Raw genomic sequence first — 24,497 nt, 5'->3', positions numbered from 1 at the left:
GTGGTGCTAAGGATTGAACCCAGTGCTTCACACATGTGAAGCAAGCACTCTACCACTGAGCTACAACCCCAGCCCTTAATTACTTTTTTTAAAGGCGAATAATGTCATAATGTCATATTGAGATAGTAGAGGGCTTCGACATATAAATGGGGGGGAATGCCTCAGCCCCTAATAATGCATATATGGCATAAATCATGTGATATCAAGTAAAGAGTAACCAACATTATAGAGTTTTTACTATGTGTGAAACTCTATTCACAACACTTTACACATATTTGTTTTGTCCATAAGAGATAGGTAATATTCGTATTCCCATTTGTAACAGAGATTAAGTAATTTGTCCAGGGTTACATAACTAGTAAGTGGTACAATGGGATATGAAGCCATGTAGCCTAACTCTAAAGTCTGTATCTTATCCACTATATTATACTGCCTCTCTCAAAAAGAAGAGACAACCAATATGGACCAAAGAAATGGAAAACACAGTAATTTATCTTTAAGGTAAAATTATTATTAACCTGAAAAATCTATGTATATACTTACATGGATGTATCTGTACCAATTTTTTTTTTTAATTTTGAGACAGAATCTAAGTTTCTGAGGCTGACCTCCAACTTGCAATCCTCCTGTCCCAGCTTTCTGAGTCGCTGGGGTTACAGGTGTGTTCCACCATGCCTGGCTACTATGCTTTATTATGGCACATGCTAATACTATACTTCATGAGTCCTTAAAAATGGAAAATTGTAATTATGTTTCCAGCATTCTACTTTAAGTAGTAAAGAGTCAATGAAGACAAGGTATTTTTCTTCTAAAAAATTAGAAAATAGTACCCACAATGAAGTATTAATATTTAAAGACCTAGGATATAAATGCCTACTTTTGGCTTTTCTCCTAAGCAGATATCACTCCCACCTCAGCTCATTTTACTGAGGCAGGAAAAGGAGCCAAATTCCATGTCTGTGAGATATTGGGCTCAGAGGTAACAATTCACTCCTTCCAGTCATTGCACTAACCCTTTAAAAGCAAGAGCTTGGACTCAGAGGTGATGAGGAAGTAAAATTGTAAATCCTTCCCTCATTTTCTCCCAGAATCTCCAAACAGTGACAAAGAAAACTGTAAACCCCTCCCCCTCTACAGAGATTGGTATGTGAGGCAAGTTAGTTGAATATCAGACAGGGTACCTCAGCTTACATAGGGTTTAAACTGAAAGGAAGGAAGAGAGGGAGGAAATTTGAGGTTAGGAAACACTGCTATGGTACTCTGTGTTTGCCAGTCATTTTTGTATGTCCACAGAGCCTCTGCCTTCAAGAGGCTTACAGCTTGGTAACTGTATACATTTACAAAAATGAGATAATGAGAATTTACAGAGAACTTATAGTCAAGTTCTAGGCAAAAATAATCAGATAAGAAAATGTTGAGTAAGACTTGCTAGTCAGGATATACCTGAACAGAGTTATCAAGACAAACTCCATGAAGAAAAGGTCAATTTTGAGATTGGCCTGGAAAGATAGGATAGGGTTTGCTGGGTGGAGAGAAGCAAGGCATTTTAGAGAGACGATTAAACACCAGCTGGGGCAAGAAGGCAGGAATGAGAGAGAAGCATGTGGAAACAATGAATAGACAGACATCATCTCTGGAACAGACAGATTTGGGGAAGTAATAGGATATACTTTATGAATGGATAGAGTAGGATTCGATTACTCATACAAATGTAGCTTCAAGCTGAAGACCAGCATGAGTAGTCTTAAATCAATTGCTCAGTGAATCTCTCAATTTTCTGAACATGCTTGTAAGGAGCATCTCTCAGCAAATTTAAGTGTTTTTACTTAGTAGAATGTTTGTTTTCATTAAGGCTGTTCAGACTGCAACATGCTCTGGACCACTGCCCCTAATTCTCCATTCAGACTTGGTGGTATGCCTCATTGAGCTGGGAGCTTGAGCAGGCATTAGCCCTGGTCTTCACTCAGGCCTGGCTGGAGGCCTTGGAACACGCTTAAGTGGTTCTATGTGGTTGAGGGAATCAGTGAAGAGTGCCCCTGCCTTGTGATGGCATGCAGCCTCAGAAATGGGGCCGATTCTTGAAAGAATGAAATATGCATTCTCTGTTAGAATGTTATATACCTTAAGAGGTAAGAGTGAGAACCCATGTTGATTTGTGGCAATAGAAAGAAGCTTTGTACTCTCACAAACCTTTATTTGAATTCTGACTCTCCTGTATGACTTTAAGCAAATTGCTAAAAGCTGGGGTTTGGTTTGGTTTGGTTTGTAATACTGGGGATGGAACCCCAAGATGCTTTTACTCAGCTACATCCACCCGCCGCCAGCCTTTTCTGTTTTATTTTTGAGACACGGTCTCACTAAATTGTTAAGGCTGGTCTGGAACTTGCAACCCTCCTACCTCAGCCTCCTGAGTTGCTGGGATTACAGGCATGTGCCACCATGCTCAGCCTGATTTACTTTTTAATCTGTGAAATAACCCAGTCATCAGTCAGTTTTAACTTTCTTTCTTCCTTTTTGCAATTTTTCTCAGTTCTCGACAGTCTTGAAGAGTATCTTTTCCTGATTGTAAAATGCTCTCCACTCTTGAGGAGCTGAAAACTCTCATGTCTAAGATGCCTATAGCTCCTGAAGAAAATTCAGAGGTGTGGGGGACTAACCTTGCACATGACTGAGTCACACTCCCAGGCTGGGTGCTGAGGCTCTCAATCGCAGAAATGTGGCAGAACTTTCCCCACCCTTCTTGGGTTCCAGGGACAGTGTCTTATGCATGGGTGTGTCTTGCTACAGCCCCACCACACAGGGGTAGATGGAGTGTTCCTGCACTCCTCCCCAACCATGTATTTATTTCCTCAGGATAGGATTTCAAATTCATCAGAGCCAGTCCTTACAATAGTACACAGTTCAATACAGCTCAGAGTTCTTAGAAATCATAAGAATTCACAGATCAACCACTCCTACTTTGTATTAAGTTGAAGGCAAGAAATAGTAAGCTAAATCCATTAATTATATGGTCTAACGCAAATATACATTAAAGTTACATGTGACAAAGCATTTTATGGGTTCAGAAACAGTTGAGAAAGACCATAAACTATCATATTACTAAATTGTTACCATTTCTAATGTTCAAAGCTCCCACTACAAGTTCATCTTTAGAAGTTGGCTTAGAAATTACAATGTGTTCTCAGTAATTTGAGAGTACCCATGGTGCTTGCAGCTAAGAAGTGCATGGGATTTGCTGGTTAGTTATTTTGCCTATTTTTGAATCCTAAAAATAACCACCTCATGAAAACAGGATGGGCCTTGTGGAGATTATATTCCATTTGGGAGGTACATTGTTCTTATCCCCCTTGCCTTTTATTTCTAAGCACATTTGCTCCTCTCTGAAGCAGAGGAGACATTTGAGCAGCTGCACAAAGCAGCTGTAGCATCTTCTGTGTCATCTGCTCCCCTACTTTGTAGACTTTGTCCCCATCCTCTGCTCCCAGTTGTTCTGCTCTATCTTTCTAAATGGCCCACTGCCCTTTTCTGCCCAGTTCCCCACCTGGGTACCTGCACTACTCCTATAGTGATTTCAGGGGATTTTGCCTGGTGTTCTCTTGCTTACATTATTTTGATAACAAAATCATTAGTGAAAACATTTGTGTCTTATGAAAAAAAAATGGCATGAAAAAAAGATCTATCAATAACATAAAGCTGCTTGCTGCTGCCTCCCCAAGTTCTGCTTGGTATTTTTGGTGGTACACTACCATATCAGTACAATGTATAGCTATAATTTTCCATTTACACACAGAGGCCAGATGATGATGACTTTTTGAGCAGAAGCCCTCCACAGGATTATTTTGAAAGACATTATTTGTTCATCCTATGCACAGTAAACCACCATCCCAGAGGCATTGCGTGTAACTTCCCAGAGTGCTTAGGTACTGGTTGAGCCACTCCCCATTCTCCTCTCAGTGCACAATAAACTGTCAGAATCAGTAGCTATGAAATCCATTTTCTTTTTCTTTTTCCTTATTTTTTTTGAATGGGCACTTGAGCATATGCATCTCTAAAGTAGAATATAGGAAACAGTGAAGGATACATTCCTTTGCACAATATATTAAAGGAATTTGCATTCTGTGGTTTTTTAGAGATGAGCCAGCTCATTTTGACTGTTTCTTTTAATGTTGTTTGATTTTGTACACTTAGAAAATGGCTTTGCATTCTTTTTCTCTATTTGAAAAGGCTATTATATTGTTTTAAAACATACATATTTTAGGCTTTCAGTAGTATATTTTCCAAATACTCATTTAAAACCAAGTTTTATTTACTATATTTGATTTAAAACATATTAATATGTACCAAGTATAGAAAACAGGTAAAAACAAATTATATATTTTATTTTACTATGTTGGCAACAGAGTAGTCTGCATATATGTGTGTGTGTGTGTGTGTGTGTGTGTGTGTGTGTGTGTGTATGTGTGTGTGTGTATATAAAATCTTCTACCACTGCTCTCCAAAAATAATTCAGGGTTTACAGAATCTAAATCTAAATGGCACCCGCCAGAATTGCCAATAATACCTTCATTTTTCACTAACTGTACTCTCCTTTCACCCCCTCCAGATCTTTAAACAAATGGAGCTGATATTTCAGCAGCACAATTTCCACAATAAAAAAACAAAAGTGAAACAAAAGAAAGGAAGAATATGTTAAATTTTTTCAGAATATGTAAGAGGATAGATATTAGTCTCTACAGCACATAAGTATACAGGCAAAGTATACCTAAAATAAGGCAATATGCATGTGCCAAACTGGGCTTGTGGGTGTGGTGTATGAACGTACCTAATTGCCCATTTCCTCATACAAGTACTGCAGTTTCACTACCTAGCAGTAAATATATTAATTTATTAAATGGAAAGAAACCCCACTAGATTGCCTTCTTAGATATCACAATATGCAATAAGTATATATTTGCTTAGAAGTGTAAAAATAATGTGCTGGAAATGTGAATTAATTAGAGCTGACAGTACATATTTCATGAGGAATAGATAATTAGAACAACTGAACCTCATTTGACCTGGGCCAATTGTAAAAACAGAGAATCATAGAAGCTCCACAATCCAAATCTTATTATTAGAAGCATAAAATCCCTTTTGGAACATCCTTTTTCTTTTGGATGGGTGGGGGGTGGGTACCAAGGATTGAACTCAGAGGCACTGACCACTGAGCCACATACCCAGCCCTATTTTGTATTTTATTTAGAGACAGGGTCTCACTTAGTTCCTTAGTGCCTCACTTTTGCTGATGCTAGTCTTGAACTCGCAATTCTCCTGTCTCAGTCTCCTGAGCCACTGGGATTACAGGCATGTGCCGCCAAGCTCGGCTCCCTTTTGTAGCATCCTAGTGAAGTTGCCATTCTGTCTTTGGTTTATTTATTTATTTATTTAATTTTTTACTTTTTTAAAATTTTGATTTGTTATATATGACAACAGAATGCATTATAATTCATATTATACATACAGAGCACAATTTTTCATATCTCTGGTTGTACACAAAGTAGAGCCACATCCTTTGTGTCTTCTTACATATACTTAGGGTAATGATGACCATCTGCCTTTGTTTTAAATACTTATTATGTAGTGCAGTGTAGGGATACTCAATACTTAGCAACACAACTTACCTCAAGTTCTTCTTATTCAGGGAAAATACACTTACTTTTTTTCTTATTCTTCTTTTTTGTAACCAGGGATTGAACCCAGGGATGCTTAATCACCAAGCCACATTCCCAGCCCGCCCCCCTTTTTTTTTTTTAATTTGGAGATAGGGTCTTACTAAGTTGCTTAGGGCCTTGCTAAATTGCTAAGCCAGCTTAGAACTTGAGATCCTCCTGCCTCAGCCTCCCCAGTCGCTGGGATTACAGGTATGCATAGCACCCCTCAAAATATACTTACAGTTAACTTATATATTCATTTGGTTCTTACTCTTCCCCTCCAACCTGCACATAATAAATCTAATCCTGTCAACAATCCTTTGAATATTTGAAGACATTCATCATGTCTTATAACTAAGCCATCACTAACAAAGATTTATCCCCTCAGCCAATCAGAGCTAGGTTCTTTATCCCTCCCTGACACTCAACAACTGAAAGAGCATCATTATCCCTAGAGTGGACTGATGGTGGTGCTTCTCAGATGAAAAACCTAAGATGTAGTTGAGCTGAGTTGATGGGTTACTACTGCAGACATTGGAGCTCAGGAGAAGTCCTAACCCTAGGGCTCAGGAAAGAGCCCTAAGTCTTAATTTATATGGGTGGCAGCAATAGCAGAGACTGTGATGTTTCACCTGTGCCAAAACCCAAAAACTTTGATTCATGTCATTGACATTTAACTGAGCCTGTGATTTTGGATTTGAGCCTTGAGCTCTATTCTTTTGTTAACTCTGGTCAGTTGCTCACGGGTGGTCAATTCTACTCACTGATCCAGAGGTCTTTCTGTAATATACAAAGGCACTTACTGCTTTTCCACCTAGAAAGATGCTCTCCATCCCTCTAGCCTCAGCTTAATGTCATCTCTCCAGGAACCCTTCTCTGACTCCCTGTGCCCCTCACCCCAGACTGGCCTGTCACTCACTTCTATTGTGGCACTTACTCCACTGTCTTTTAGTTACCTGTTTATTTGTCTCTACTGTAATAAAAATGCTTAAAGCTAAGAATTCAGTCTTGGTCTCTAACAATTAATGCCTCCTGTACACCAGAACTCTGGAAATATTTGAAAGTTAAACTAAACTAAATAGCCTTTTGAGATTAAAACACTACAATTTTTCGTGCTTCAGTTCTGAGATTCTTAAGCAGCTTCAGACTTTTAGAAATTCAGATTTCTGTAGTAAGAGGATGAGGTTCAAGTGGTTACCCCAAAATAGGAAAGCTATAAATATAAAATTCATGTACATATGTAATAAAATGGTAAGACAGATTTAGAATTAATTTAATCAGCTATATGTGAGAAAACTGAGGCCCAATGAAATTATAAGATATCTGCCCAAACTCCCCTACCTGGTTAATAGGAAGACCAGATTTCAAACCCTGATCTTTCTGGTCCCTAAACGAGAATAGCTGGTCTCTGATCTGCTCACTTGAAAGAGCTGCTACAAACTTGACTACAAATGGAAGTGACATTTGTTCTCCCTTTTATGTGGTGTTATATCAATCTATAATTTTCTAGCTATAAATCAAACCTTGAGAAACACCCATCTTCATTCCTAGACAAACTAATGAAAATTAGTCCTGTTTTTCTCCCAGAAATGTCAGAGGGTGTTATAATGCTACACCAGATGACTCCTCCCAGTTGTTTGCTAGATAGAGTTGCAGTCATATGAATTGCTATTAGTCGGGTTGGGTATGGGGTCCACGTTGTGGTGTTTAGCCCTAGGGTAGTAGTGCTGCCAGGAAACTAGCTTCATTGGCAAGAAGCCCTGAGGTGCAGCTGTAAGGTGACCCATTACAGGCCTGAGGCCAGGGCGTAGTGCTTAGTACCAAAAAACCCAAGTCAAGTATTAGAACTATTTCTGAAATTGGTCTCATTTACAATTTTAGATGAAAATGGTTTTTTTGTTGTTGTTGTTGTTGTGAGAACCACTTCAATTTATAAGCTCATAGAAAAAGTAAATATTTTGCCATTATATTTGAAATCATATTCAGGGGCCAAAATTTTAAAAACAAAAGCAAAAACAGGAAGACATTAGATTATTTAAGGATTCATGAAAATATTTCTTGAAAACAGCAGTTTTCATAAGCTATGCTAGCTAGAGAATCTTTGGTGACCAAACATACAGCTCTTAATAATCTATGCTTTTAGCCCTTGTTGGCTGCTCAGGCTGCTTTCCCAATCTCTCACCAGATGACCTAAGTACTCATATAGACCAGAGGTTGGTCTTCTGTTCAATAGTCTCTTCTTGAGCTAGAGAAAAATGGCAGGGGGGTGAGTAGAGAAGGGAGCCCATGAAAATGGAAGGGAAATGAGTAGAATGGAGGAAAGGAATGGAGGGAGACCTGGGAGGGATGGGACAGGGGAGGAAGTGAAATGACGTTGATCAGATTACACTGTGTGTATATGTGAATGTATCACAGTCATTTCCACTTTTGTATATACACCTATAAAGTACCAACTTATAAAAACAATAAATATCTGGAGGGAAAGCCAGTGAAGTAGAGGAGGGGAAATGGGGTGATGAATGGGGGAGAGATGGTGAGGGAGGAAGGAAGTACTGGGGACTGAAATGGAATAAATTATATTCCATGCATGTGTGATTATGTCAAGATGAACCCCACTATTATATATATCTATAATGCACTAATTAAAACATTTTAAAAAATAAATTAGCAATTATACAGGAAAAAAATAGTCTCAACCTTCAGTCTTCAACTTTTTGGTTACTACTGTGCAGTCTTTAGTTCCAACAGCAGAGTTTCATAGTTCATTTCAGAAAATAGTTGGGTGTTCATCGTGCCTGCTGAACAGCCACTCAGAGTCTAATTCTCATTTCCTCAAGGTCCCTGCATATTGACACAGCGCACAGAGCCATTATAGCACAGAATGCGTGCCCTAACCCAGAGGCCTCTCCTGCCTACCTGACACAGGTCAAACTCAGGAATCCAGGATATTTACAGTCTCAACTTTATTTAAAGTCTATCAGGGCACATGGGTATCCTTATATTGATGATTTCATTGTTTCTGTTAATATCACTTTGATCCTACTTACCCAGACTCACAATGTGTGTATAATATCTCAAGTATTTGTTGATCATCTAATCTTCACAACAACCATATGAATGGATATTATTCTATCCATTTTATGTATAAAACAATTGAATCTTAGCAAGGATGTAGCTGGAATATCTGCTTCAGAAAAAAAGGACTCTATTTTATTCTCTGATATAGATAAAGTGCCTAAAAGAGGGCCTGGCCTATACTGGTGTTAAAAAAAAAATCATTGAATGTACAAAATATCATAAAACATGAGATCTGGAATGTGAAAACAGATGTGTCTTAACCACAGCAGTATACTTGTTCATCTTCAGCTTTGACTTTTCTTCCTTTATTATTCCTCCAAATTAAATTCATCTCCCAAATCAATTACAGATGCTACTTTTCCTCTGCTATCAGCCCATTCCTGGTATGCAGGTCCTGTCACCCATGAAAGGAAAAAAAACCTGCTGAGATCCTAATAATCCAGGTTGGCTGATGCAAAAATTTATTCTGAACTCTGAAGTTGTTGGCTGAAGAGGTACAAATTGGTCTAATGCTTGGGAAACTGCTTACAAGGACAAAAGAAAAAAATGAAAGTTGTTGTCATACCCTTGATAAACACTCTATGTCTTGCTCTTTTATTTATTAGTCAGGTGGCCTTGGGCAAGAAACTTATCCTTGGTTCACTTCACTTCTTCATCCAGAGGTTGAGACAGTATTACCTGTATTTTGTGAGGAGTAAATTAGATGAAGTATATGAAGCTCCTCCTAGAACACAGCAGACATTCAGGACATTTTATCTTCCCCCTCCCTCTCTCAACAATGTGTCTAGAAAAAAAATCTTAAAAGTCCCCTGAAGAAGGGGAGTGGATATTACACAGTGATAACTCATAGTATTTATACTCTGCTCTTAAAAATATTCAGATTCTGGAAATTATGTGCCATATTTAAACTTCCTGCCTTCTTATAACTATTAAATAGATAGGGTAGAAATGGCAATTCAGAAATCCTGGTTTGGGGGTTGGGAGTCCTGCAAGCACCATTATTTCTTCTTTCAGATGAACTGATGGAGACATAGAAAGAACAGCTACATCATGGCAAGGGAAGCCTAACCTTGCCTTTCACTTTTGAGTTGTATTTACCAGGTCTTTAAAGAATGGTTGTTGCTATAGTTATGGTTGATAATCATCATGGCAACCAAGACAAATTTTTGTGGCAAAAAAAATATATGTTCATTAAACCTTGGAATTAGGAAATACAGGACATAATTATTGTGGGGTTTTTTTTTTTTTAGAAATTAAGCAAAGTCCATTTCTTCATTTAGTTATTAAATAATTGTTGATAGATGCTGTCATGCCAAACAGTTGTAGGCACAGGGGAATGCAACTGGAATATCTGCTCCAGAAAAAAAAAAAAAAAAAGATTCCATTTTATTCTCTGATATAGCCAAAGTGCCTGGATTAGAACAAAAATCCCTATCTTTTTGGAGTTTATATTATATGGGAGATGTAGAAAATAACCAAGGTAAATTAGCAAAATACATAATATATTAGGGAGCCGGGCACAGTGGCTCACACCTGTAATCCCAGTAGCTTGGGAGGGTGAGGCAGGAGGATCACAAGTTCAAAGCCAGCATCTGCCAAAATCGAGGCACTAAGCAACTCAGGGAGACCCTTGTCTCTAAATAAAATGTAAAATAGAGCTAGGGATGTGGCTCAGTGGTTGAGTGCCTCTGAGTTCAATCCCTAGTAGCCCCCCCCAAGAAAACCCCAGTATATTAGGAAGTAGTTACTACTAAAGCAAATGATAAGGCAGGAAATGGGATTAAGATAAATCAGTGGAGGCCAGGCACGATAGTACATGCCTGTAATCCTAGTGGCTTGAGAGGCTGAGACAGGAGGATCATAAGTTCAAAGCCAGGTCCTTATCAACTCAGTGAGACCCTATCTCTAAATAAAATATTTAAAAGGGCTGGGGATATGGCTCAGTAGTGTAAAGTGTTTCTTGGTTCAATCCCTGGTACCAAAAAGAAAAAAGAAATATCAGTGGGATGAGGTGTTGCCATGTTAGTTAAGATGTCTAGGAAATTGACTAGGTGCTTCTGAAGTTAGAACTAAAGAAGGCCAGGAGACGTGTGGAGGAGGCAGGTGGACCTTACTGCACAGGTCCTGAGGAGTAACCAGGAAGAACAACAGCATGCCAGAACTGAGGGAGGAAGGGAAAGTGATTGGAGATAAGATCAAAGAGAAAACAGGTCACTGTGTGGAGCCTTGTAGAACATGGTAAGATTTAGGCTCAGAGTAAGGAGAGAAACCACCAGGGTGTTGGGCAGAGAAATGATAGAATATCATATAACCCATTTTTATTGAGTGTTACTCTGTTAGATTATATTTTAAGTGCTTTGTTTGTAGTCCTTATGATAACTTCATAAGGTAGGAACTATTATATTCCCCATATTAAGCTGAGGAAACAGATTTTGCCCAAAGTCATATAGCTAGGAAGAACATGATCAGAATTTAGACCCAGATAAATTCTTAACTACCTCATTGTAGTGCTTCCTCAAATTTTAAGATTAAGACAATGCTGCTGCTCTTCTTCCTCCTCATCCTCATCATCTTCTTCTTCCTCCTTCTCCTCCCCCCCTTCCTTCTCCTTCTCCTTCCTCTTTTTGGTATCTGTATTTCCAGACTTAAAATAAAATTACCTCATTCTCATTCATAAATACAGAATTTCTTCACTTTAATTGGTAAAAAATTCCAGTATTTTGTTTGATGATTTCAAGTTTTTTTAAAAGTCCTCAATTTAGCATATTAACAGGCATGTTGATGTCTCCTTAATTATTCAGACAGCTATTTCTTTTTTGCTCCATTGTAGAGGTTGATTAGGAAAATTTTCATTTCATTACTTATATGCTTTCCCTAGCGCTATCTAAATCATTACTATATGATTTGGCATCTATAATTTATTATTTTTCTCTATTATTAGATGAAATGCCCTTTAAAGCATTCTACAGCAAGGTAAACACAAGTCCAGCTTGCAAAGTTTTTGAAAAAAATAATTGCAAAGAGTCATTAAAAAATAATGAAAGTTGATTTGTATGGCATGCAATATCAGTGCTGCCCAGTTTAACAAATACAATTATTCCAAGTCATTTTCAGAGGGCATCTAAATTTCAGCACCTAAAAAGTATGTCACTAATGTAAAGTCTCTAAAAGCAAATTTGTTAATTCATTTATCAGGATTTCACCAATGCTGAGGCTGAAACAATAAACATTTTAAAATATAGAAAACTCAGATTCCTTTTACTATCCTGTGACTTTAATGTTCTACTGTTATAGCCAAATCCTTGGCTTCTTGGGCTAACTGCCTTCTGCATGCTAATTTTCCAGAGAAAGCTCCTGGAGAATTCTTATTTTTGAGTAGTATCCACCATGACTCAGTCCCTGCAGGGACTGGAGGTGACAGAGTTTGAAAATTAAAACACTGAGAGAAAAACCTCCCCTAGAAGAATCATCTACTCACTCTGATCTTAGGTGTCCAGCAGACCCCTTAGCTGTCTGTATATTCAGCTAACTGCACACACGTCTTTCAGATGCTCATACTTGAAGGACTACAACTAAAACTTAAAAATGGTTAAGTGTCCAATGATAATAGTTTTCATTAAAATATGTGATGTATAGGAATATGTATGTATGTGCATATTCAAACCACATCCCTGTGCTCCCACATTCAAGTATTCATGGCATCAGGATAAGGAAGATGGTCCAAAAGGGTTTCTTATTTTTAATAAACTCTCTAATTTTTTCTTCTAACCCCTTACAACCAAAGGAGCTAATAACCCGAAGCTCATGATCTCAGAAACCTTGTAATGAGGTATGTGAAATAAAAATAGAAGAAATTTTTAGTAAAAAGTTTTCACTGGTAGTTGATTTGATATTGAAACAATGATGTCAAATCCTACAAAGGTTTTTTTGAGAGGAAATGCTTAAAAGGGCATGTCTTGTGGCCAGGAAAACCACAGCACAGTATTCCAATTAGGAATAAATTAGAGAGTGCTACACTTTCCTGGAAAGGTCAGGAAGTCAAACACTTGGCCTTGAGCTGCCTCTCACCTCCACCCCTGCTGACCCTGAGAATAAGTCATTCCTCCCTGTGAGCACTCAGCATTGCTGCCAGGTCCTGCCATTCCTCTGCAGAAAAGAGCCAGGGATGCCAGCCAGAATCAGAGTTGGAATGAGGTAGCCCAGGAGCCAGGGGGTTTTCTGTAGAGCCCCAGTGCCAGCTTTCTGTCTACAAAGGAAAACTCACTAAACTCACCAGTGCCAAATTGACATATTTTAAAGTGTCCAAAAGAATTCTTAGAAGCTGTTGTTATTAGAAGATTAAGCTCTCATTTTCCAGATTATATTTTCTGTTTTCCTTAAATTCAGTAGCACTGAATCCATGACACTCATTAGTGTACAAGACAAATCATTCTGCTGTCTTCATAATCAATTTAAAGCTTACACTGTGATGTCTTGGTACTTTGAGTTGTGATTAATTGCTAACATCTGATGAATATTTTTTTAAATGTTCTTTAGATGACTTGTCTGCTGACATATATGGTTAGTTGGAAAATTGGGGCTATGAAACAAGTTGCCCCAAACAACAGAACTGGATCAGAATTTGACAAGAAGTCATGTACCTTGACCCTTTTAATGGAGTATTTTGCCCTTTTGACAGCATCCCAAAACTACATGTCCTTCAAGGTCTAGCTCAGTTCCTGCCTCCTGCCTAAAGCCTTTCCTGACAATTTAAAGTCTCACTGAGGTATTCCTGGGGGACCATCTAAAGCCTTATTATCTGTACAGCTGTTATAGCATTTGGATATGTCATCATATGCATCATTTATTCACTGTCCTTTTCTGTTAAGGGCCATGTGTGCTGCTTCCTTACCCCCGCCCCCCCCCACACACAATGCCTAGCATAGGGTTGAGCACATATGTAAGCTGCATGGTAGAAGTGAACAGAATGAACTTCTAGTCTTTTTTTCATTACCCCAATTACAATATGTAGGACTAGAATTGACATTGCTGCTTTTTATTTCTCCAATCACTATTTCTTAGTGACCCAAAAGCACCCAGAGTGTGCTGCAAGTTGGACTACTCCCAGAATAGGTTTGTCGACTTGTGTCTTTTGATTTGAATACACTGTTCTATACCACCCACAGAAAATGGGGGACAAATTATATCCCTTATGATGGTATTCCTTAGGGATTTACTGAGTATGAAGGTGGAGGAAGGCTAACGGTACAGAGAAAGAAAAGAATGTAGAAGGGAATGAAAAGAGATGAGAAAGGGCAAAAAACTAGCAATCTTATCTCTGAGTAATGTTTCCTCTTCATGATAAAGCATTAAGACTCCTTGCAATGAAGCTAAGAAAAATTTGTAAAGTTTAGTGTTGAAGGAAGAAGGACTATTTGTAAAAACATCATTTCTATAATAAAATTTTATTACATAACAAAAAAAAGACTACTTGCAAATATGTTTAATGGATAATTACTTGTACATCTTATAATGTTTGCTCTTTATGGAATTGTATGCATAAATAACTGCTTTTCCAGTTTGAATTAGGAACAAACTGGAAAGTTTGGGAGGAAAGTAAATGCAAAAGCCTACTAACACTGGTATATTGTTTGTAGCATTAAGAAATGACAACTCAAAATGAGGCCAGCTTCTCTCCTGTGTGATCATGCCCTCAATGATTCCATGAGATTTTGCATTTTATAGGTTGTGCTTCCCACTGGCAGCAACTGAAGAGGTTTATTATGCACATCTGTCACGTGATCCACTTCATCAACCAAATGGAACTGGGAGAATAAGTCACTCTAACAAGATCCTTCAGTACACTCTTAAAAACTACTTACAGATGTACTCTTCCTCTGTAGGGATACAATGAGTTTCCTTGTACTGTGCCACATGATACAGGAAATGCATTATCCCCACCAAATTCAGGCATACCAGGAGGAAGCATGTGAAAAGAAAGCAGCTCACAAAAGCACACACAGCTTTTGCAAAAGTCCTTAGAGGGGCTCACACACCAATTTATGATAACAGCAGATAAAACCCTAGGCCTCTGAAGCTCTGTTCATTTCAAATGCTAATGTCCACACAGGGAAAGGAAACCACATCAACATTCAGCATCCACACAAACACTGCTACTGCTTTCTATTTATGATTGTCACCGAGTCCCCTCAGCAGCATGCCAGATCTCCATTTGTGTTGTAACTTTGGCTACTTTATGTGCTTTCACCCAGAAGCAATTCATGCTTTCAAATTGCGTCTGGTGATCTTAAAGCAGGAACCACTATGTTCACATTCAGGTCATGTAGAATGAATGTTTTTGTAGATGAGTCCAGAACTGTATTCACCTGCCATTGTTAAATCTTCATGTTTCACTTAGTGTGATCAATTTATCATTCATTCAGTCAACCAACAAATACTTTTGAATACCTCCTTCTGTCAGGCACAGTTCCCGGTACTGGAGATATAGCAGTGAACAGAGTCTTGCCATTATAGAGATAATAGTTTAGAAGTGGTTGGGGAGATAAGCAACAGATAAATATGCACTATGTCATAGAATGTGTCAGTCAGAATAGACCAGATTGTCTTGGAGCAATAAACAACACAATATCTAAGTGGCTTAGAACATGAAGTTAATTTCTCACTTAACGCTGCACGTTCATTACACATCAACCAGGGTCTCTGCTCTGTGTCACTTCAATCTGGGACCCGGGCTGTCTAGAGACAGACCCACCGTCTGGATTATGGCTGTCTTTGTGGGAAAGGGAAAAGATAGTGTGATAAACTGTACACTGGCTTGTTTCCCCCACCTTTTTTACTAGTGCATTATAGTTGTACATAATGATGGGATTTGTTGTTACGTATTTGTACATGCATACTATATAACAATATGATTTGGCCGATATCATTCCAGAGTATTTCCCCTTTTTCTCCCCCCTCCCATTTTTTTCCTCTTTTGTACTGATCTCTCTTTGATTTTCACAAGATTTCCCCATACCTTTTTCTTTTCCCTCTCTAGCTTCCACATATGAGAGAAAATTTACAACCCTTTACCTTCTGTGTTTGACTTACTTTGCTTAACTTAATGGCCTCAAGTTCCATCCATTTTCCTGCAAATGATATAATTTTGTTTTTCTTTTTTCGGGGGGTACTGGGATTGAATTCAAAGCACTCAATCACTGAGCCACATCCCCAGCTCTATTTTGTATTTTATTTAGAGACAGGGTTTCTGTGAGTTGCTTAGCGCCTCACTTTTGATGAGACTGGCTTTGAACTCTTGATCCTCCTGCTTCAGTCAGTCTCCTGAGCTGCTGGGATTACAGGTGTGCATCACCATGCCAGCCTTTTCTTTTTTGTTTATGAAGGTGAGGACCTGAGTATTGAACCAAGGGGTGATTTACCTAAGCCACATTCTCAGCCCTTTTTTATTTTTGAGACAGGTCTCACTAAATTGCTGAGGCTGGTCTGGAACTTGCATTTCCCCTGCCTCAACCTCCTAAATTGCTGGGATTACAGTTATGTAATCCCATTGCATCTGGCTCATTTTTCTTTATGGCTGAATAAAACTTCATTGTATATACATACTACATTTTCTTTATCCATTCATCTGTCGACGGATACCTAGGCTGGTTCCATAGTGTGGCTATTGTGAATTGTGCTGCTATAAACATGGGTATGCATGTATTCCTATAGTAGGATGACTTTAATGCTTTAGGATAAATACTGAGGATTGGTATAGCTGGGTCATATGGTGTTTCCATTCCTAGTCTTTTAAGGAACCTCCGTATTGATTCCCACAGTTATTATATCGATTTACCAACAGTGTAAAAGTGTTCCTTTTTCTCCACATCCTCTTTAGCATTTATTTATATTATTGATGACATCCATTCTGACTGGTGTGACATGAAATCTCAGTGTAGTTTTGATTTGCATTTCCCTAATTGCTAATGATGTTAAACATTTTTTTCATATATTTGTTGGCCATTTGTATTTCTTCCTTTAAGAAGTGCCTGTTTAATTCATTTTCCCAATTATTTTTCTAGTGTTAGGCTTTTTGAGTTCTTTATATATTCTAGGTATTAATCCTCTGTCAGAAGAGTAGCTAACAAAATTTTTCTCCCATTCTTAGAATGTATGGTCTTTGAGAATCTTCAAATTTAGCAATATCATTATAGCATATAATCTCCCCCATAAATAATTAGAAAGTTGGATAGGTAAGTGGGGTGGAGATCCTGGGAAATTTCTCTTTACTTCTTATTTCCTTTATGCAGGAGGTTTTTAATTTGATGCCATCTCATTTATTAACTCTTGGCATTATTTCCTGAGCTTTAGGAGTCCTATTGAAAAAGTCATTGCCTGTGCCTATATGCTGGAGTACTGACCCTACATTTATTTTAGGAGTTCCATAGTTTGTTTCAATTTCTAGGTTTTGATCTATTTTGAATTTATTTTGGGGCCGAGTGAGAGATAAGGGTCTAGTCTCAGTCTTCTACACATGGATAAACAGTTTTCCCAGCACCATTTGTTTAAAAGGCTGTCTTTTTTTAAATGTATGTTTTTGGCATCTTTTTCAAGGATCAGATGACTATCTGAGTGAGTCTGCTATTCTCTGCCATTGGTTTATGTGTCTATTTTTATGTCACTACCATGTAATTTTTGTTACTATAGCTCTATAGTTTCATTTGAAGTCAGGCATTATATGTACACTGACTTTTAAAATATATATATATATTTTTAGTTGTAGATGGACACAGTAATTTCATTTATTTATTTTTATGTGGTGCTGAGGCTCAAACCCAGTGCCTCATACATTCTAAGCAAGCACTCTACCACTGAGCCACAACCCCAGCCCATGTACACTGACTCTTAAAGCTTAAGTCTGAAAGTGGCATGTGGAACCTCTGCTCACACTTCACTGACTAAAGTCACTAAGCCACACCCAACTTCAAAATGTGAGAAAGTGTATCATACCGTGTGTGGAGGAAAAATCAGACACACATGGTGAACAAAACTGTCCTGATGGTGATGATTGCCATGAAGATGAAAGGCCAGGTAAATGAGATGGTGTCTGGGTAGGCCGATTGTATTTGACATAAATGGTCAGAAGAGGTCTTTCTGAAAAGGTGACATTTGAGAAGAGGGCCTCAGGGAGAGAGAGAAGGCTGTCTTCCAAAGTAAACTCTCAAGAACAAGTATACCTGGCATGTTTGAGGAAGAGCAAGGAGGTCAAAGAGTGAAGTGAGCAAGGGGAAATCTGCAGGAAATTCAGTCAAAGAGAGAACAGGCACGGGATACAGGTAGGGCCTTATGACAATGATAATAGCCATTGAAGGTTTTTGTGTAAAAACATGGTCTGAATTAGGTTTCTTAGCAGTCCTTGCAGCTGCTGAGTACGAAATATACCAGAGGGCCAAGGTTTGAAACAGAGAGTGATTCAGAAGCTCTTCCAATAATCCAAGTAAAGTATAAGGGCAACAATGGTCAGACTCTAGATAGTCTAGTTTACAGGTAAAGCAACCAAATTTGCTAATGTATTGGATTGTAAGTAGGGTATAAGAGAAAGAGAGGATTCAAGGATGACTTTAAAGGCTTGTTTCTTCTACTTATGCTTGAATATACATAAGGACTACATTGTATGGTCTTTGAGACTCTTCAAATTTGGCAGTATCACTATAGCATATAATCTCCCCCATAAATAATTAGAAAGTTGGACAGGTAAGTGGGGTGGAGACACTGGGAAATTTCCTTGATGTGTGTACCTGCTAAGAAATTTCTTTCCTCCACATTGGCCTCTTTTCTGGTCTCTTAGGGTTTATAGTCCAGACTAATTTATAAACCTGAGAAATGAGCTACATAATTACAAGTAAAATACAAATTTTTAACTGATCAACCCAACCAACCTCTCCTACTCTTCCATTCATCTGTGAATCTCAGATATCACTACCAAGAAACCTAGCTTTTACGATATGAGGTCTATCCCCAGTGGATATGTATATACAGTATGTGTCACCTCCAGTTTGCTTGGAAATAGATTGCATAGAAATTTTAATAAGTCCAGTAAAATGACATTGTGTGCCTCTGAACAGCATGTCCCCTCTTTCTGTTCACCTTATCTTCCTGTATCATCACTGTCCCCATCACTGCCACCCAGTAAATGGCAACTAGAGCTCCCTACTTGGGGCTCCACTTAAGTCTTTTCAAGCATAGCAGAGCATAGGTTGGATATAAAGTTTGCTGTCATAAGGGAACAAACAAATAAAGCTTAATGTTTTTGAAACTAACTGGGGGGAGGGAGAGCAACGGAGGAAGATTACCTCTATATAGGGAATAGGGGTGGGAGGGAAAGAGAGGGAGAAGGGGAATAGCATGGACGGTGGAAGGAGATCCTCATCATTATACAAACAAGATACATGTATGAAGATGTGAATTTGGTGTCAACATACCTTATATACAATCAGAGATATGATAAATTGTGGTATAAAGATGTATTAAGAATTATAATACAAAATAATAATAATAATAAGTAATAAAAAAAGAATAATATTTTTTTTAAAAAAGAAACTAACTGGGGGATCAGTATTTGTACTCAAAACATTCATTCAACAAATATTTTTGAACTCTTAAAAGCACTGAAGCCATAGTCAAGATAGAATATGTAAGGGCTGGGGATGTGGCTCAAGTGGTAGCGCGCTCGCCTGGCATGCGTGCGGCCCAGGTTCGATCCTCAGCACCACATACCAACAAAGATGTTGTGTCCGCCGAGAACTAAAAAATAAATGTTAAAAATTCTCTCTCTCTCTCTCTCCTCTCTCTCTTTAAAAAAAAAAAAGATAGAATATGTAAGTAATATGTTTTACTAAAAACTGAGAAAGAAAAAGGTAAGATTTCTATTAACTTGTCACTGACATACAACTGCTGAACATTTTATTGCCCAGTCTTTAACTAAGCATCAATATCCTTTCTGTTTTTTTTAATAAAATTTACAAATTTGGACTTACACTATATATTTTTACTTTTAAAATATTTTCTTATAAAAATAAATCATCAGGTGCTATTTATCGACTGAATGAAAAATTATAGAAATAATAAATTCCAGAGAAGCAAAATATTTTAAATGAAAAATCACCACAAATATCTCAGCCAAGAGATAATATCACTGTTACTAGTTTGAGTTGTTTGGTATAGTTTTAAATTGTTAATGTATCTTTACAACATTGTTCCACAATAAATGAGTTACTTAAAATGATAGCTTTTTCTTTTTTTCTAATTACAAAAGTAACATGCCATTGTAGATATTTTTAAAAATACTGAAAACTACAAATGGAGAATCTAAAAGTCATTCATAGACCCACTGCCCAGAGACTACTTTTATTAATATTTTCTTAAATATTTATTTTTTAGTTGTAGTTGGACACCTTTATTTTATTTATTTTTATGTGGTGCTGAGGATCGAACCCAGGGCCTCACATGTGCTAGGAGCATGCTCTACCGCTGAGCCACAACCCAGCTCCTTTTTATTAATATTTTCCCCTCAGACTTTTCCCTGAGCAGTTCAAGAGGTTAATTAAGAAGCCCAGCAAGTTATAAGCCTCTCTGAGTTTCAGATTACTCATTGATAAAGTGAAATTACTTTGTAAAGTGGGTGAGAAGTTTAAATGAGATAAAGTATACAAATTTCTTAGTCTAGTATTCGACACATAACAAGTGTTCCATATGGGAGCTTTTACTATAAGGTATGATATTTCTACATAATTGGTCATACTTATTCTTGATTTTTTATCCTCTTTCTTAAAAACTTAATGTGCTGAGCATGGTGGTACACACCTGTAATTCCACCTACTTGGGAGGATCACAGCCTGGGCAACTTAGCAAGATCCTATCTCAAAAATAATAATAATAATAATAATAATAATAATAATAATAATAATAATAATAATAAAATAAATAAGTGATTAGGATACAAAAAGCCCATTTATTGTTTCTCAAAATAATAATAATAATAATAATAATAATAATAAAATTTAAAAGTGATTAGGAATCAAAAGTCCATTTATTGGTTCTCAAAAAAAAAAGAAAAGAAAGACTGGCTAACTGGTATAGTACCCCTGGGTTCCATTACTAGTACCACACATACATCAAAACAAAGTTATTGTGTCATTATTATTTTTCCAAAACATTTTTAAAGGCAACCTAACATTTCTTCATGTGAATATACTATAATTTCCTTAATTACACCCTCTTTTGTGGGACTTTTTTTTTAACTTGTAAATTTTGAAACAACTCAATTTCTCAGAAAAGTTGCAAGAAAATTGCAAAGACCATTTTTTTCCCTGAACTATTTGAAAAGAAGTTGCCAACTTTTATTTCTCCATCACACCAAAATATCTTATTCCAAATTTTTTTCCATAGAGACATTCCAGTAAAAACAGCAAAATTGGGAAATTAACATTGATACATTGGGGTCTAAATCCTCAAGTCCCAGTCAGATTTCTTCATTGCCTAATGACATACTGTAATTGACAGAAAAGGATTCCAGTTCACAGCCATATGTTGTAAATATGTGTCATGTTTCCTTAGCCTTTTAAAGTCTAGAATAATTCCTTAGTCTTTCCTGGACTTTTGTATCCTACTCACTTTTGAAACATATGGGCCAGTTATTTTGTAAAATGTTCTTCAAATTGTGTTGGATGTATTCTCATGATTAAGTTATAACATTTTTGTCAGGAACTTCACAGAAGTGACACTGTGTTCTTATTGTATCCTATTATGTGGCACATCTACTTTGGCTGTAACAACCCATGATGGGCTATTTTCCTATGCAGACACCTCCCTCACCTCACCTGGGTCACCTCTCTTCAGGTATTCCCTCTTCAACCTTCTGGGACACCAATACCACACAGTAGGCTATCCCTTTGCAAAAACACTCTCTCACTCCATGTGGGCTCTGAAACCCTGTGCCAGGCCACACCTTTATCTTCAACCCACCTGGGAACCTAGTACCCCTGCACAGCACTAACCTTTCAGTCCTCTTTGGTTCTGAGACAGCTGACCCTTCTCATCCTGCATTAGCCCAAGACCTTATATCAGGCCTCCCTCCCATATGAATGCCCTCCCCACCCCACCTTTCTGATGTTCTAACTCTTTAAAAGATGTATTACCTATGCATGTAATATTAGTTTTCCCTGAAATGAGAGGAGTCACTGGATATTTTATTGAAGGTCCAGCAGTAACAATGTTGTGTTTTCATTTCAATAATGATCTAAAGCTGGTCTTGGCAACTGTTTTAGTCAATTTTTTTTTGCTGCTGTGACTAGAAGATCTGACTAGAACAACTGTAGAGAGGAAAGTTTTATTTAGGGGCTCACGGTTTCAGAGGTCTCAGTCCATAAGTGGCTGGCTCCATTCCTCAGGGTTCAAGGTGAGGCAGGACATATTGGCAGAAGAGTGTGGCAAAGGGAAGCAGCTCACAGGAGATCTGGCAACAGGGAGAGACACTCTACTCACCAGCTACAAAATATATCCCCATAGCCACGCCCCCAACCAGCCACTTCCTCCAACCACTTTCCACCTGCTTCCAGTTACCACCCAGTTAATCCCATCAGGGATTAATTAACTGATTAGGCTAATGCTATAACCCAATCATTTCCCCTCCAAACCTTCTTGCATTGTCTTATATGTGCGTTTTTGGGGGACACCACATCTAAACCATAACAGCAACTTAGCAAGACCCTGTCTCAAAATTTAAAAAAAGGAAAGAACTTGCATAAGCAGCTCGGGAGGTTGAGGCAAGAGGATCACAAATTCAAAGCCAGCCTCAGCAAAAGTGAGGCATTAAGCAACTCAACTAGACCCTGTCTCTAAATAAATACAAAATAGGGCTGGGGATGTGGCTGAATGGTCAAGCACTGCTGAGTTCAATCCTCAGTATCCCCCCCCCAAAAAAACAAACAAACAAACAAACAAAAAACCTTATCTGGCTCACCTGAGATGTTCACTGTACAACCACATACTTCTAGTGTTTTTATTTTGTCTTAAAATTGGGTTGGCACTACATGATCACTTATGTGATGTTTAACTTTTAATTTTAATGTATTGGTAGTCATCATGTTGGCTTGTACTGGCTTCAAAATAAAAACCATTCTGTTTGATAAGAATCATTGAATTACAAGTTTGAAAGCTCAAACTACTCCTTTTTAGTGATAAGATACAATTGAGTTTAGTCTCTTATTTTTTTTAATAAATTAATTTCTATTTCATATCGTAAAAGTAACCCTGGTACTTGAATTGTCACAGACTAATGAGCAAAAAGCAAGGCTGATTTAATACACAAATGATGCATTCATGTAAAATAAAGACCAAATGGATCACGGTATCCAGTATAAATGAAATTTGACAGTAGTTTCAATACAGAAACTTTGTGAGGAAATTGAGTCATTACAGGGCTAATTGGCAACATGGACTGAACTCAGAAGAAGCCAAGCAAAATAGTCCCTTTTGTCAAAATATAAGCAACTGGTTATGAGCACAGGTTTGATTCTGTGTTTATATGATACCAACTTACAAATATTCTCTGTAAAGAGATTTTTATTAAATTTTTTTTTAAATTACAATTAAAAAAACAATAAAAAAAAGAATGAATCAATGAAAACAATTATTATAGCTGGGTGTGGTGGCACATAACTATAATCCTAGCAACTCAGAAGGCTCAGTCAGGAGAATTAAGTTCAAGCCTCAACAACTTGCTGAGCCTCTGTCTCAGAACAACTGGGGATGTAGTTCAGTGGTAAAAGTGCCCCAGGTTAAATCTTTGGTACAAAATAAATAGATAGAAAAAATAATAAATAAATAAATAAATAGATAGATATTTATCAATATCATAGTTTAGAAAACATCATTTTCATATCAGTTACACCAATCAAAATAATAACTGATAGCTTCCAATTAGTAACCTGATAGAGGAAAAACAGATGATAATAATGATTATGAGTAAAATGACTGTATCATGCTCAAAATCAAATATATGTCAACAATTAAAACATAAAATGCTTACAAGCATCATATTATGCTCTTGTGATCACATGTATATATTGTAATTAAACTAATCATTGGCCATTTAGTTTCAACAAAAAGCATCTTCACCTTGGTCTAATGTTTTGCATTTGAGTTTATTTTAGTTTTCATTTAATCTGTAAATTTGATTTTTTTTATAGTTTTAAAAATTATGGTGAAATAAATGTAATATTAACCACCTTGACCATTTTTTAAATATACAGTTTAGTAGGGGCTGGGGTTGTTGCTCAGTGGTAGAGTGCTCACCTATCATACACGAGGCACTGGGTTCGATCCTCAGCACCACATAAATGTAAAATAAAGATGTTGTGTCCATCTAAAACTTAAGAATAAATATTTAAAAATAAAAAATATACAGTTCAGTGGGTTAAGTGTATCTCATAATAATAATTAATTTATTAAAAGAAATAAGAGATCTCAAGAACTTTTTCCCTTTGTGTTAGTATAGTTTTTAAATGAGCTATGACTATAAAGCCTGTATACATAATTATATATTTGTATGAATTTAAGAAACAAGGTAATGAAAGTTATTTAAGTTAACACAAGAGAATTTCTCTCCTAAAAGACAAAAAAGAGAGATTTGAGATGCACGTTAATATGGTAACCCTCTTTTAGTTTAAATGTTTGCTTAACCTGTCCTCT

General features: G+C 37.2%; 1 protein-coding gene across 1 annotated transcript in view; it reads left to right on the top strand.

Annotated features, from left to right (window-relative positions):
• The window catches only part of LOC144366091 (uncharacterized), a 108,341-nt gene that overhangs the window by 42,440 nt on the left and 41,404 nt on the right, over nt 1-24,497 (top strand). The gene's annotated exons all lie outside the window — the stretch shown is intronic.

Source organism: Ictidomys tridecemlineatus, chromosome 8 (assembly GCF_052094955.1).
Source record: "Ictidomys tridecemlineatus isolate mIctTri1 chromosome 8, mIctTri1.hap1, whole genome shotgun sequence".
Lineage (NCBI taxonomy): Eukaryota > Metazoa > Chordata > Mammalia > Rodentia > Sciuridae > Ictidomys > Ictidomys tridecemlineatus.
The sequence above is the reverse complement of the archived record's forward strand: the minus strand, read 5'-3'. Positions and strand labels throughout refer to the sequence as shown.